Genomic DNA, 12,196 nt, shown 5'->3' on the forward strand with positions numbered 1-12,196 from the left:
CTTTGTGGGCTTAAAGGGTGTGATAGAAGGGTGTTTTGTGTGTTGTAACGGCATCCATTAAGCACTCAATGTGTGTTGGTTCCAACTGCAAGGGCTTGACATGTATTCGTTCATTCATTCTCTCTCCACAACAGCCTACAGGTACTGTTCTTACTTCCAATTAGAGATGGGGAAACCTTCTAAAAGGCAAAACATAGATTTAAACCCAGGTTGTCTGGTGCCTGAGTTGAACCATTAGAGCCGGTGAGAAATGGAACCGGCTGTCCTTTGAGACTGTGTTCTCCTTCCTCAGAGAGAATGGTTGCCCAGCAAGTAAGTGGAGGAGGCCTATGATCTGTAATGTTCTAGGATTTATGGAATTTAGTTATTCGGCATTTGTCCCAAATCTCGGTCTAGTCCCTGTCTCTAAGTCAGTTAATGGAAAGCACTAAAAGCCTTGTTGCCTCTGCTGTAGAGTTGTGACAGCATCATCTCTATTGCATCCAAGTACTACACACAGAGTGGCTGGTAAGGGCCTTTCATCAAATATACGGGTCCTGGAAATGCATCGATGACAGGCATATCCTATCACCAATGATCTAGTCTAGTGAGATACTTCCATACATGGTGTTAGATGCTGGACTAGATAGAGACAGGTGTCCACAGCTCTGTGCAGAGCCCAGAGTCACCTGGGAGCCTCCTGGAGATCGTGAGGCCTGATTTTAGTGATAAAGAGAGGGTAGAAAGGGTATTCCAAAAAACAGTACCTGAGGGAAAGCACAGATGTGTGAAACCACATTGCCTGTGCAGGGAACTCCGTGTGCTTGAATTGCCAGAGTATCAGCGAATCATTGATATAAAAATAAAGGGAGTAGTACGTTGGACTTTTAAAAAAAATCCTCTGCCCTTACACCCTCTCTTTACCCCCACTACACATGAAGTACTTGAGAGACAAGGAAGGAAAATATCCTTCACAAAATCAGAATTTCTTGGATAAAGTGGCATTTATTTCATATTAGAAATCTCTGATAATTGTGAAGCGGGCAGATTTTATGCCGCATTAATTGCTCTGATGAAAAATCACTCTTAGGCACTAATGAACTGGTATCAATCAATAAAAAATAAAATGTAATTGGATTTCTAGTAACAGAATGTAATGGAATCACGTAGGACAAGGCCTATCTGTGGTACATAGTAGGGGGCTCCAGAAATGTTTGCTGAATGTGAATGTTCATCAAGAGTTCATAAACAAAACCAACAATCCCTATGACTCTAAGACTTAAATTAGAAACTGCCTCTAGTGACTGTTGCAAATAGAGCTGGGACAGATTAAGATTAGTAAGTACAGGTCACTCTAACTACAAATAGAAACACTCTCTTTTTAATGAGGTATAAAATAATTTATCTTCTTTAGGATAAATTAGTCATTTTTTATGAAAAAATTTTATTAAAGTAGCAAAATCTTGGGAAACTAATTGTAATTTATATTACCACTTTAAAATTATTAAGTTTAGCATTTTGAAAACGATGACTAATGCCAGGCTTTAACCTAAATATTACAATTAAAGAAAAAAAAGCATGTGGCAAATCTGTATATCACCCCCACACCCACCAAAGAGTTCTGGGGTTCTCCTCCTTGATGAGCACTTGATGATTGATCACTAATCAGCTTGGGAGCTAATTAAAGTCACTAGAGTGATAGATATCCTGGAATAAGGTTCATCAGTATAACAGTATGTTGGACTATCTGGGCATCGTTCATTTCTAGGTATTTTCTGTGCAACGAGGTAGATGAGTTATGGCCTCAGAGCCCATGGAGGATTGGAGGAGGAATCTTCTATTCTCAGTGTAGCACGCTGTACTACTTGCTGCCTCAAGTCAACAGAAGCAAAAGGCGATAATTAGTACAATTTGTTGTTATACTGGCTTTTCCTTGTGGTTAAAATGTATCTGCCATTTACTCTGACACTGAAAAAAAAAATCAATCCCTTTAGCCACCGAGAAGTATTTTACATGCACACACACCTCAAATCATGAATTCTTACGGTATTTAGTGGTTGCGAGATGAGTATCTGAAATCATGAACCCACAGAATTTTAAAGTTGGAGAAAACCTGAGGGATCGTGTGGTCCAGCCGCCCCCTTTACAGGTGAGAAAGCTGTGGGCTAGCAGGCATATGAGTAGTTTTGCCACCAGGTCACCTGGATGGGGCGCGATGATTAAAGGCTCACACCCTTGGATATCTAAGACATGAACCCGCCTTCCCCTAAAACTGGCTCTTGAAGCTGAAGAAGAAAACAGTCCATTTTCAACAGAAAACAAAAATACTAAATATTAACAATGGCTTGTATTTTATTTTCCTATAGACTGCTAAATGCCATCCTGTATTATTTCCTCTGAGCTTCATCAACTATTTTCCTTTTAGCGGGGTATATTAAAATCCTTTTAGAAAGAAGACTTCTAGTTACATGATCAATTTTTTCCTTCTATGATTTGGCCTCTAGTTCGCACATTTTCTTTCATTCCGCAATTTTCAAGGTGTTTGAGAGGCACAGTTTGATTGTTCCCCTAATTTTGGTTATGTCGGGAGACCTCATGTTGTCATCTCTAATAGATAAGACTTGCACCCAGGGTCAGAAAAGCTGAGGTTACAGAGTTGTTTTGCAGCAGAGTGAAGATCAAAATCCAGGTTTATTGGATTTCATAGACCTAAGCTCTTTCCATTGAAATAGTGCTCTTTATAATTACTCCTGAAACAAAATCTTTAACGGTACACTTTATAAATACAATTATTTTGAAATTTTCTTTAGCCGTATTTCCTCCCTTTGCATGTATGTCCTCTCTATTTTCCTTTGTGTTTATTCTCTCTCTGCATTTCTGTTTCCCTGTCTTTTGGTTGGTTGGCAGTCCCTTAGTCAGCAGAGTCCAGAGTCCCAGACAATGCCTTTTGTTCAAAGCATTTGTTTGAATTATAAATATAATTTGATGATAAATTCAGACTGTTGTACTGATTTCATTTCAGTGGAGCCACAACATACCTCAAGTTTCCCTTGATAAACTAGCTATAAAGACAGCATCTCGTGCTATTTAATTGTTCACCTTGATTGATTTGCTCATTCTAAAGAGCTTTGCTAAAATTCTCAACATACATATAAATGGCAATATTGCCAATTTCCAAAAAAAAAGAAATATATTGCCAATTTCCTTCCCTTTACCTCTATTAGACGTGATAATCTTGGGCTGCCTGGCGGGCTCATTTGGTAGAGCATGAGACTCTTGATCTTGGGGTTGTAAATTTAAGCCCCATGTTGGGTGTAGAGATTAAGAAATTTAAGCCCCATGTTGGGTGTAAGATTTTAAGAAATAAAATCTTAAAGGGCACCTGCATGACTCAGCGGGTTAAGCATCTGCCTTCAGCTCAGGTCATGACCCCAGGGTCCTGGGATTGAGCCCCACTTCTGGCTTCTTGCTCAGCCGGGGGTCGGCTTCTCTTTCCCTCTGTCCCTGCTTGTGCGCGCTCTCTCACTCTCTCTCACTCTCTCTCTCAAATGAATAAAAATGTTTATTTTTTTTACCTGAGCCAAAGGCAGTGCTTAAGTGACTGAGCCCCCCAGGCACCCCAATAAATAATTAAAAAAAAAAGATGATAATCTTTCCAGTCATAGAGAAATCATTACCTATTTTTAAAACGTGTTGTAATATGGGGTGTCTGGGTGGTTCAGTCGGTTAAACGTCTGACTTTTGGTTTCTATTCAGGTCATGATCTCAGGGTCCTGGGACAGAGCCCCATGTCAGGCTCCATGCTCAGTGGGGAGTCTGCTTGAGAGTCTCTCTTTCTCCCTCTTCCTCTACCCCACCCCCTTGTAGCACATGTGTTTTCTCTCTCTCTCTCTTACTCTCCATAAAATAAATCTTTAAAAAATGTTCTTTAACCTTTTTTTCAAACATCAATAACTGACATTTACTGTATACTTATTATGTCAGACTTTTTGTGTCCGTTACATGTGTGGACAACTTTAATCCTTCCAACTACGCTGGCATGCAGTGACTAGGAATGCTATGCTGGTTTTATAGTGAGGAAATTGAGGCACAGAAAGGTTAAGTTGCTTCCCCAAGATCAGTGAGTTAAGTCCAGAAATAGGATTTGAACCCAAGCAGTCTACCCTGTGAATCTAAGCTCAACCGCCATTATACTCTCTCTCAAAGTGAGTTCTTCTTATGTTATTTTTCAAATATAATGGAATTATGTAAATTCTGCTTTCATTGACCTACAGAGAGCCATATCAGCCTAGGAAGAGAAGATGGACTTATGAGAGTTCATCACTATGTCTGTCCTACAGACCACTCAGTACTTCCAGCCCTAATGCCTCAAATGATAATAAACAACAGTGACAAGTGTCACTCATAGGCCTTAAGTGGGAGGTAGAGGTTGGGGTGGAAACAGATGGATCCATTGTAGGCATTGACTAGTAGTAGTAATGTAGAGGATTGGCTTCTCTTTTGTTGTTACATTCTTTACATTCTTTTTTTTTTTTAAGATATTATTTATTTATTCATGAGAGACACACACAGAGAGAGAGAGAGAGAGAGGCAGAGACACAGGCAGAGGGAGAAGCAGGCTCCATGCAGGGAGTCTGACATGGGACTCGATCCCGGGTCTCCAGGATCACCCCCTGGGTCGAAGACAGGGCTAAATCGCTGAGCCACCCGGGCTGCCCCCCCCTTTTTTTCTTTTTTAAGTAAACTGTATGCCCAATATGGAGCTCAAACTCACAACTCCAAGGTCAAGTAGCATGCTCTACCAACTGAGCCAGCCAGGTCCCCCCATTTTTACATTGTTGATATAAATAAAATACGTACCCACCCCCTCCACTTTTCTCCTTAAGTGAGCTCCCAGACTTAAATGTAAACTGATTAAAAAGAAGGAATCTTTCTCCCACTACTATCCATTCAGCCTACCCTGAAGTCACAACTTTGCCCTCCCCACCTCGGGTTTGTCTTACTGTAAGAGTAGGCTTGCTTTTGTCTTCCCACTGAGTAGGGATTGTGTCTGTCATCTCTGATCTGAAAGCCTAGCACAGTGCCTGGCTTATGATACTCAGTAGCTCTTCAGAGGATTAATAAATGCAGATCAATATACATTGCTTCATGAAACCTGGGCTAATGCCCACTCAATTTCACAGTAACTGTCAGCACCCTTGAAAAGGGTGCTAATTGTGGAGCGTATGTTACAGACACGCTAGAGGCCTGTTTTCAAAGTATGAATTCACACTGTGTGTTTTATGAATATGTAAGTGTGTACACAGACCACCTGGGCATTCCTTCCTGATATATTCGTTTTTAAGAGGTTTTGGCTAGCCTAGGTCTCAACATGAAAGAGCAGGGAAGGCCTCCACGTGGTCTGCCTGGCCTTTCAGAGACAATGGCCTATACCTCTTAGCTTGGAGCCTCAATATGAAGCCAAGTAATCTGGCCCCGGAGCCCACACGCTTACTTCTATGTCAGATCTTAAAAACTGTCAAGAATCAAAACTATCCACTCTGTTATGTGCTTCTTTTTTTTTTTTTTAATTTTTTACTTAAATTCGATTTGCCAACATATAGTATAACAGCCAGTGCTCATCCCATCAGGTGCCCCCCTTAGTGCCCGTCACCCAGTTACCCCATCCCCGGCCCACTTCCCCTTCTGCAACCCTTTGTTTCCCAGAGTTAGGAGTCTCTCATGGCTTGTCTCCCTCTCTAATTTTTCCTCAGTTTCCCTCTTTTCCCTTATAGTCCCTCTTACTATTTCTTATATTCCCCAAATGAATGAAACCATATGATGATTGTCCTTCTCCATTGGACTTACTTCACTCAGCATAATACCCTCCAGTTCCATCCATGTCAAAGTAAATGGTAGCAAATTTGTCCTTTCCGATGGTTGAGTAATATTCCATTATGTGTTTCCATGCATTCTGTCATCAAATGTGAATTTTACCTCAGAGGAGATAGGGCCCAGAAAGGTTAAGAAGCTTGCTGGCTAGTAAGCGGTAGCATAGAAACTCAAAGCTCTAGAAACTTCATCACCAGGGTTAGCTCAGTATTCTAAAGATCAAGAAGGCTCAAGGTTGCAGATGGGAGGATCTTGGCCTGGAGTGTTAATGAGTGTTCTTTGGAGGGTACTTCCTGCCACTGCCCCTATCTAAAACAAGCTGTGCCCCAGAGACACAGCTTGGCCAAGCAGATTCCATAACCTGAGGCTGACCAGCCCCGGGAAGGGCCAGGTTCCTTGCAGCACAGCTCCTGGGGCTTAGCATATGGTGGCCCAAGGGTCCTGCTTTCCTGGGGAACTCAAGAACTTGCTGGGAAACAACAGGAATGGGCTCCCAAGGCCTTAGCCCTGACTTGGTGGTTTTCCTAGTCTGGCAGTTGCAGAAACTCAGTTACAATTAGAGCCTTCTCATGTCCTGATTGTAGAAAAGCAACCCTTATCTTAGGATGTGGACAATTAAGGAAACCCCTAAAATGTGGTTTCTCAGAAGAGCTTTCAGTGATTAATGGAGTCACTAACCCAGCAGGCTCTGTATGGAATTAGGAAATATTGTCACCAACATTACTGCTTTTCATTTCCTCTCAGCCTCACCACCACACCTTTCTTTTCTCAGGGGCCATGAACTCCAACTCTATATCTCACGATGATTTAGAGCTATTTATCATCTCATACGTCCACCCCCAGGTATTTAATTGACAATGCCATTTCGAATGATGGGGACGGAGAAGAATAATGTCAGGTGCATACTAGGTATTTAGTAAATAATTGTTAAATAAATATACGAATGGACAACCTGACTGTAAAATGCCTTCCTGCCCTTCATTTGTTGCTCACCAAATGCCCATTTTACTCCCACCCTAAAAAGGCAATATCAAGGGACACCTGGGTGGCTCAGCAGTTGAGTGTCTGCCTTTAGCTCAGGGCGTGATCCTGGGGTCCCGGGATCGAGTCCCACATCGGACTCCCCACAGGGAGCCTGCTTCTCCCTCTGCCTGTGTCTCTGCCCCTCTCCGTGTATCTCTCATGAATAAGTAAAGTAAAGTAAAATAAAATAAAATTAAATTAAATTAAAATAAAATAAAATAAAATAAAAGCAATATCAAGAATCCAAAGGTGTGCAAGACTCTGTTGGTGCCCTAGCTGAATTTAAGGACAATCCATGATACCGGATCATACGCAGATATCTATGACACATGGCAGGGAGTCAGAAGTGCTGTCAATGAGAAGGTCTTGGCAGTTGGAAGATCAAGATAGCTCTGGTTGGAGAACCAGGGAACATTTAGCAGGAGATGAAATCTGAGCTCACCTTGGAGGATGTCAAAATGTTAGGACACAATGCTGGGAGAGGAATCACAGGCAGCAGGACTGGCTTGGGCGAGGACCACAGAGGCAGGAAAGCACGTATTCTGAGGAGGTAGTGTTAAGTGATTGGTCTAGAAGAGTGCACAAAGTGCTATTTGGGCCCATGTTAGGACCAGACTGGGAGGGTGTTGCACCCCAAGGTGGAGGGAGACGTTAAGTCAATGGAAAGGTCAGAGTAAGAACAGAAGAAAGGCCCTGTGACGATCACCCTGGATTCTCTTTCTTTCCATACCCTCTTGTTTTATGCTACATCAGGTTGCTTTATACCCCAGACCCTCCTGCATATCTTCACCAGATTACTGCTAAGATGCTGCTTTGACCATACCATTCACACCTCTATGGATTCATGAATCCCTATAGGATACATTGTAAAAAATTTTTTTTGGTTGATATTTCAGGGCTCCCCTGATCTGGGCCATGACAATGTCTGCAGTCTTATCCTGCTGCTCAATTACCCAACGATCCACTTTCCAAGCCCTGCCCTAGAGCCCCTTCTCAAAGTTGTAGTCTACACATGCCCGCCATCCCTGTATGTTCCCCTTACCCACATACCTTTGCTGGTACTGTTCTTCCAGCTTGAGTGTGCTCTCCCTTATCTGTATCCATTAGAATTTCCAAGGCTCATTTTTTAATCTTCAACAATTTAAACTCTTAGAAGTAGGAAACCAAGTCTTTAGTTTTACACCTATCATTGCCTTATGGTTGGTAGACATCAGGCAAATGGTGAGTGAATAAAAAATTATCTTTCAGCCCTTCTTTTCCTCTAAATATAACCAGGAATAGCTATATCCCCCAGGTTAATAGTGCTTTAGAGGTTCCAAAGGTTATAGCCTAGCAGTCTAGAACACCCAGTGTGGAACCATACTGCCAGGGCTCCAACCATTATCCTGCAGTTAGCACTGTGTGACCTTAGGCAAGTTTGTTAACCTCTCTAGGCCTTTCTTGTCTAATCTGTACAATAGAAAGAATAAAGGTATGTACCTTAGAAGAGTTTTTAGAAGGACTAAATAAGCTATTATTTGTAAAGTACTTCGAATGGTGTCTGGCATTATAGCAAGCATTATGTAATGCTTTTAAAGCTGATTATATACATATTATACATATACATAATCAGCTTAAATTATATTAATGATGTACATTATATACATATATACACACACAATACACATTGCAAGTACTCAGTGAAGTTTATTACGTGCACACACATCACACACCTAGAGATGCACAATTGAGTGACCACAGTGACCTTATAAGGTGAGCAAAAGTGTAAAATAAATTCCCCACACCTGGTAACTGGTAGATCCATTCTTAGAACCACACCTTCTAACTTCTGTGCCAGTAGTCAGAAAGTAAAATCAGTACACTGATTAATATACTCATTTCCAAACGTGACAGTTTTCAGATACATAATGGTTTTATGATACTAAATATTAAAATTTACTATAGATATTTTAATTATCTTGATTTAAAATACAAGAGTAGTATCAGATACATTAGATGAGTCTGTTAGTAAGGAAAAAATATTAACAGTTTCTGTGCAGAAGTTTTGCACTGGATTTCACAATTGCAGAGAAATCTATTTGACTATATCCTGCAGTTAAGAAAAGATGGAGTGGGAAAGATAAATTGAGTGTGTTCAATGGGGAATTATGCATGAGGTTTTAGTAGAGAAGAATTCAAATAGGAAAATATGTTATTGGAGCATATTTAAATGGATATATGCCTATCCTGTCATTTGGTATGCAAATGCTTGTGTTTGCATTAGGCTGATGGAGAAGCTGTTATTTTCTTTGTAGTATGTATTCAAAATGCACCTTTAAAAAATAAAAATGTTCTTCTACTTCCTTGAAAAAGAGAAAACTGTCTGTTATTTTATTTTAAATACAAAACACATTTAACTTCTGTCAACAGCTTACATTTTAAATAATGTAGTTTGTACTTGCATTCATTATCTGCAATTAGAATTCTCAAAAAGCTTTTAGTGTTTTTCTCCTCAACTTTTAAAATTCATTCATTGTCATTGTTAACGTTTTAGAAAATAGTGGAAACCCTAAGTCGCATTGGAAAACTGAACAAAGAAATTTCCTTCTGGAAATTACCATTGAACTGGGTAGAAAAACCTCAGCTTTTGTGCTGAACCACATTATGATGGGATATTCACACTCTTTTCTTGCTAGTATGAGGTCAAGAATGTTTTCTTTTTAACCCAGGCTAGTCCATAAGAAATACCATGCTGGCAGCCAGCTCAGTATCCTCAGTACATAAGGCTTAGATTGTGCAAATTGCTTGCTTACACAGGCCCTCAGCATCTAAATAAAGCAAGAGTTCAAGTCTTTTCTTTAGGATGTATTTAAAAGAAAAGAATTCTCAGATACTCAGGGCTATCTGGGATGCCTTTTCATCTTTCTGTGGTGGGAGTCACATTTTCTCATTTCTTCTTTACTGGCTTTTAGCAAGAAGAATACAGCTGAGAGAGAGAGATTTATTGGGTTGTGGTTTTGGGTTGTTTTCTTTGTTTTTTTTTTTTTTTTCCACTTTCTCTTTAAAGATGTAACTGGAACCAAGACCCAAATGGTATGTGGGTTTGCTTCAGGCAGAGTGTACAAACAGAGCCAAGCCTAAAAATGCAAGGTGTGTAGTAGATTCATTGACCTCCTGTTTGCCCAGCTGTAGGGTGACTCCCCTTTCATTCCCCAGCTGCCCAGCTGCTTCTTACTGCTATTTTATTTTTCTTTTAAACTGCAGTAGCCAACCAAACTTCCCCTGGTCAGGTTTGATAATTACTAAAAACAGATAACTTTGCAATTACACACAGCCCAGAAAAAGCTGCCACGACTTTGCAGTTTTGCCCTTACTTTGTTCTTGTTCAGCAGTGCCTTTAATGTGATGTGCTAGCTTACATTTTTAAGGAAAGACATCATCAGATTTTGTGAAAATAAGTAAAGGCTCTTCATTAACTCCATGTTTTACCCTGCAGATAGTCACCTTGAAAATGTGTTGAACCATTCTCAAGAAAGTGCTGACTTTCTACCTTTTACGTAACTTACCAAAACAATTTTCTATGCTTCAACCTAAGTAAATATATTTCAGTGATGCTTCCAGTTCCCAAACTATTTTCAAACTCATCTTTTGAAATGGAAAAAAATCAAGGTCCTTACTTCAAACTGTTACATTAAATCTCTTAACAACTACATTTTAGTCCTAAAACTGGCTCTTAATAATTTATGGGTTATTTACAAATGAAATAAATTTTTATGTGGATGAGAATTTGACATATTTTTTTTTTACTTTATTTATTTATTCATGAGCGACAGAAAGAGAGAGCAACAGAGACAGAGGGAGAAGTAGGCTCCATGCAGGGAACCTGAAGTGGGACTCGATCCCTAGTCTCCAGAATCAGGCCCTGGGCTGAAGGCAGCACTAAACCACTGAGCCACCCAGGCTGCCCAAATTTGACATGACTTATGAGAAAGTGCCACCACTGACGATTGGGTGCTAAGTTCCAGTAAATTCCCTGATATGCATTTTGAGTCATACCTTTCCTGTGTTGTCTCTTTTAAGCAGTATAATTGTGCTTAAAATAAGCAAGTTTTAGAATTGGCCCAGGTGTCTGACTGCTTATAAAAGCAGATTGAAATTATGTTGGAAAACTGTGATTTTCAGGGAAAATCTTTTAAAATCTGTGACTATTACTCTGTATATAAAAATATGGGGATTATATATAGATATGATAAATATGAGTAAATACACTTATTTATTATTTGAAAAATATTTATTAAAATAACATCTATGTTTTTTAAATGCTTGGGAAATCGTATAGATCAAGTTTTTTTTTTCAAAATTGCAGAGTGTTAAATTGGCAATATGTGTCAAAAACCTCAAAAATGTGCAGATTATCTAACTCTGCAGTCTGAAAATGTACCATATGAAATATGATAATTTTGTGCATAAATATTTGTGACAAAGAATCAAAGTGTTTAAGGATTTAAATTTTTTTTAATTTTTAAATTGATAATTCTTTATATAAGTTTACAGCATACATGGAAAGGATACATTACAAAATTTTATTTCTACATATTCCTAAATATATTAAAATGCAGCTCAAATGTGTATCATTTCTAAGAGAAGAAATAAGGTAGGATATATGTATTAAGGGTTTCAGCACAGCTTCTTTTATAAAGCTAAAAGCTGAACTATCCTAAGATGTTCAACAATAGGAAATCAGTCGTGTCCCAGTCATATAAAGAAATATTATACAGCTCTTAAAATTATATTTTAGAAGAATATTTAGTGATATAGAAAAGTGTTCCAATATATATATAAAAAGGATATAGGAGATTTAATACAGTATGGTACAAATTTTTTAAAAGGAGAAATATGTGTCATTTTCAAATGAAGAGTGTGTGTGTGTGTGTTTCACAGGAAAAAGACCAAATGGCTGTACCAAATTTTTTTTCCTTTTTAAATCATATGTTTTCTACATTGAACATAAAGTATTACTTTGTAGTCAAAACAATTTTTTTTAAACTGAAGCTCTGTATATGAACCTTAATATTTACATTTGTATTTTGACCAGTAGACTTTATGCAAAAAAAAAAAAAGTCTTTATTAGTAAGATCTGTACTAATTTGGAGTTTTTTAGAATTCTAAAACTGGGGTAGAATTTATCCATGAGTAATGGTTTATTCTGCAGATTAATAATGCAGAGATTTCAGAGAACACTTTTAAGCTTAAGGGAACTTTTCAAGTGCACTGAAAGCATGCATAAGACTCCGTAAATCATTTTTTCATCAAAGCCTGTCCCCTAAGTGCCTCTTCCTGGCAG

At 39.0% G+C, this 12,196-nt stretch overlaps 1 protein-coding gene across 2 annotated transcripts in view; it reads left to right on the forward strand.

The window, feature by feature from the left end:
* SRGAP1 (SLIT-ROBO Rho GTPase activating protein 1) overlaps positions 1-12,196 on the forward strand; it is a 265,045-nt gene that overhangs the window by 168,743 nt on the left and 84,106 nt on the right. The window lies entirely within an intron of this gene.

The sequence above is a fragment of the Nyctereutes procyonoides genome, unplaced genomic scaffold (genome assembly GCF_905146905.1).
Source record: "Nyctereutes procyonoides isolate TBG_1078 unplaced genomic scaffold, NYPRO_anot_genome, whole genome shotgun sequence".
In the NCBI taxonomy this organism is placed as follows: domain Eukaryota; kingdom Metazoa; phylum Chordata; class Mammalia; order Carnivora; family Canidae; genus Nyctereutes; species Nyctereutes procyonoides.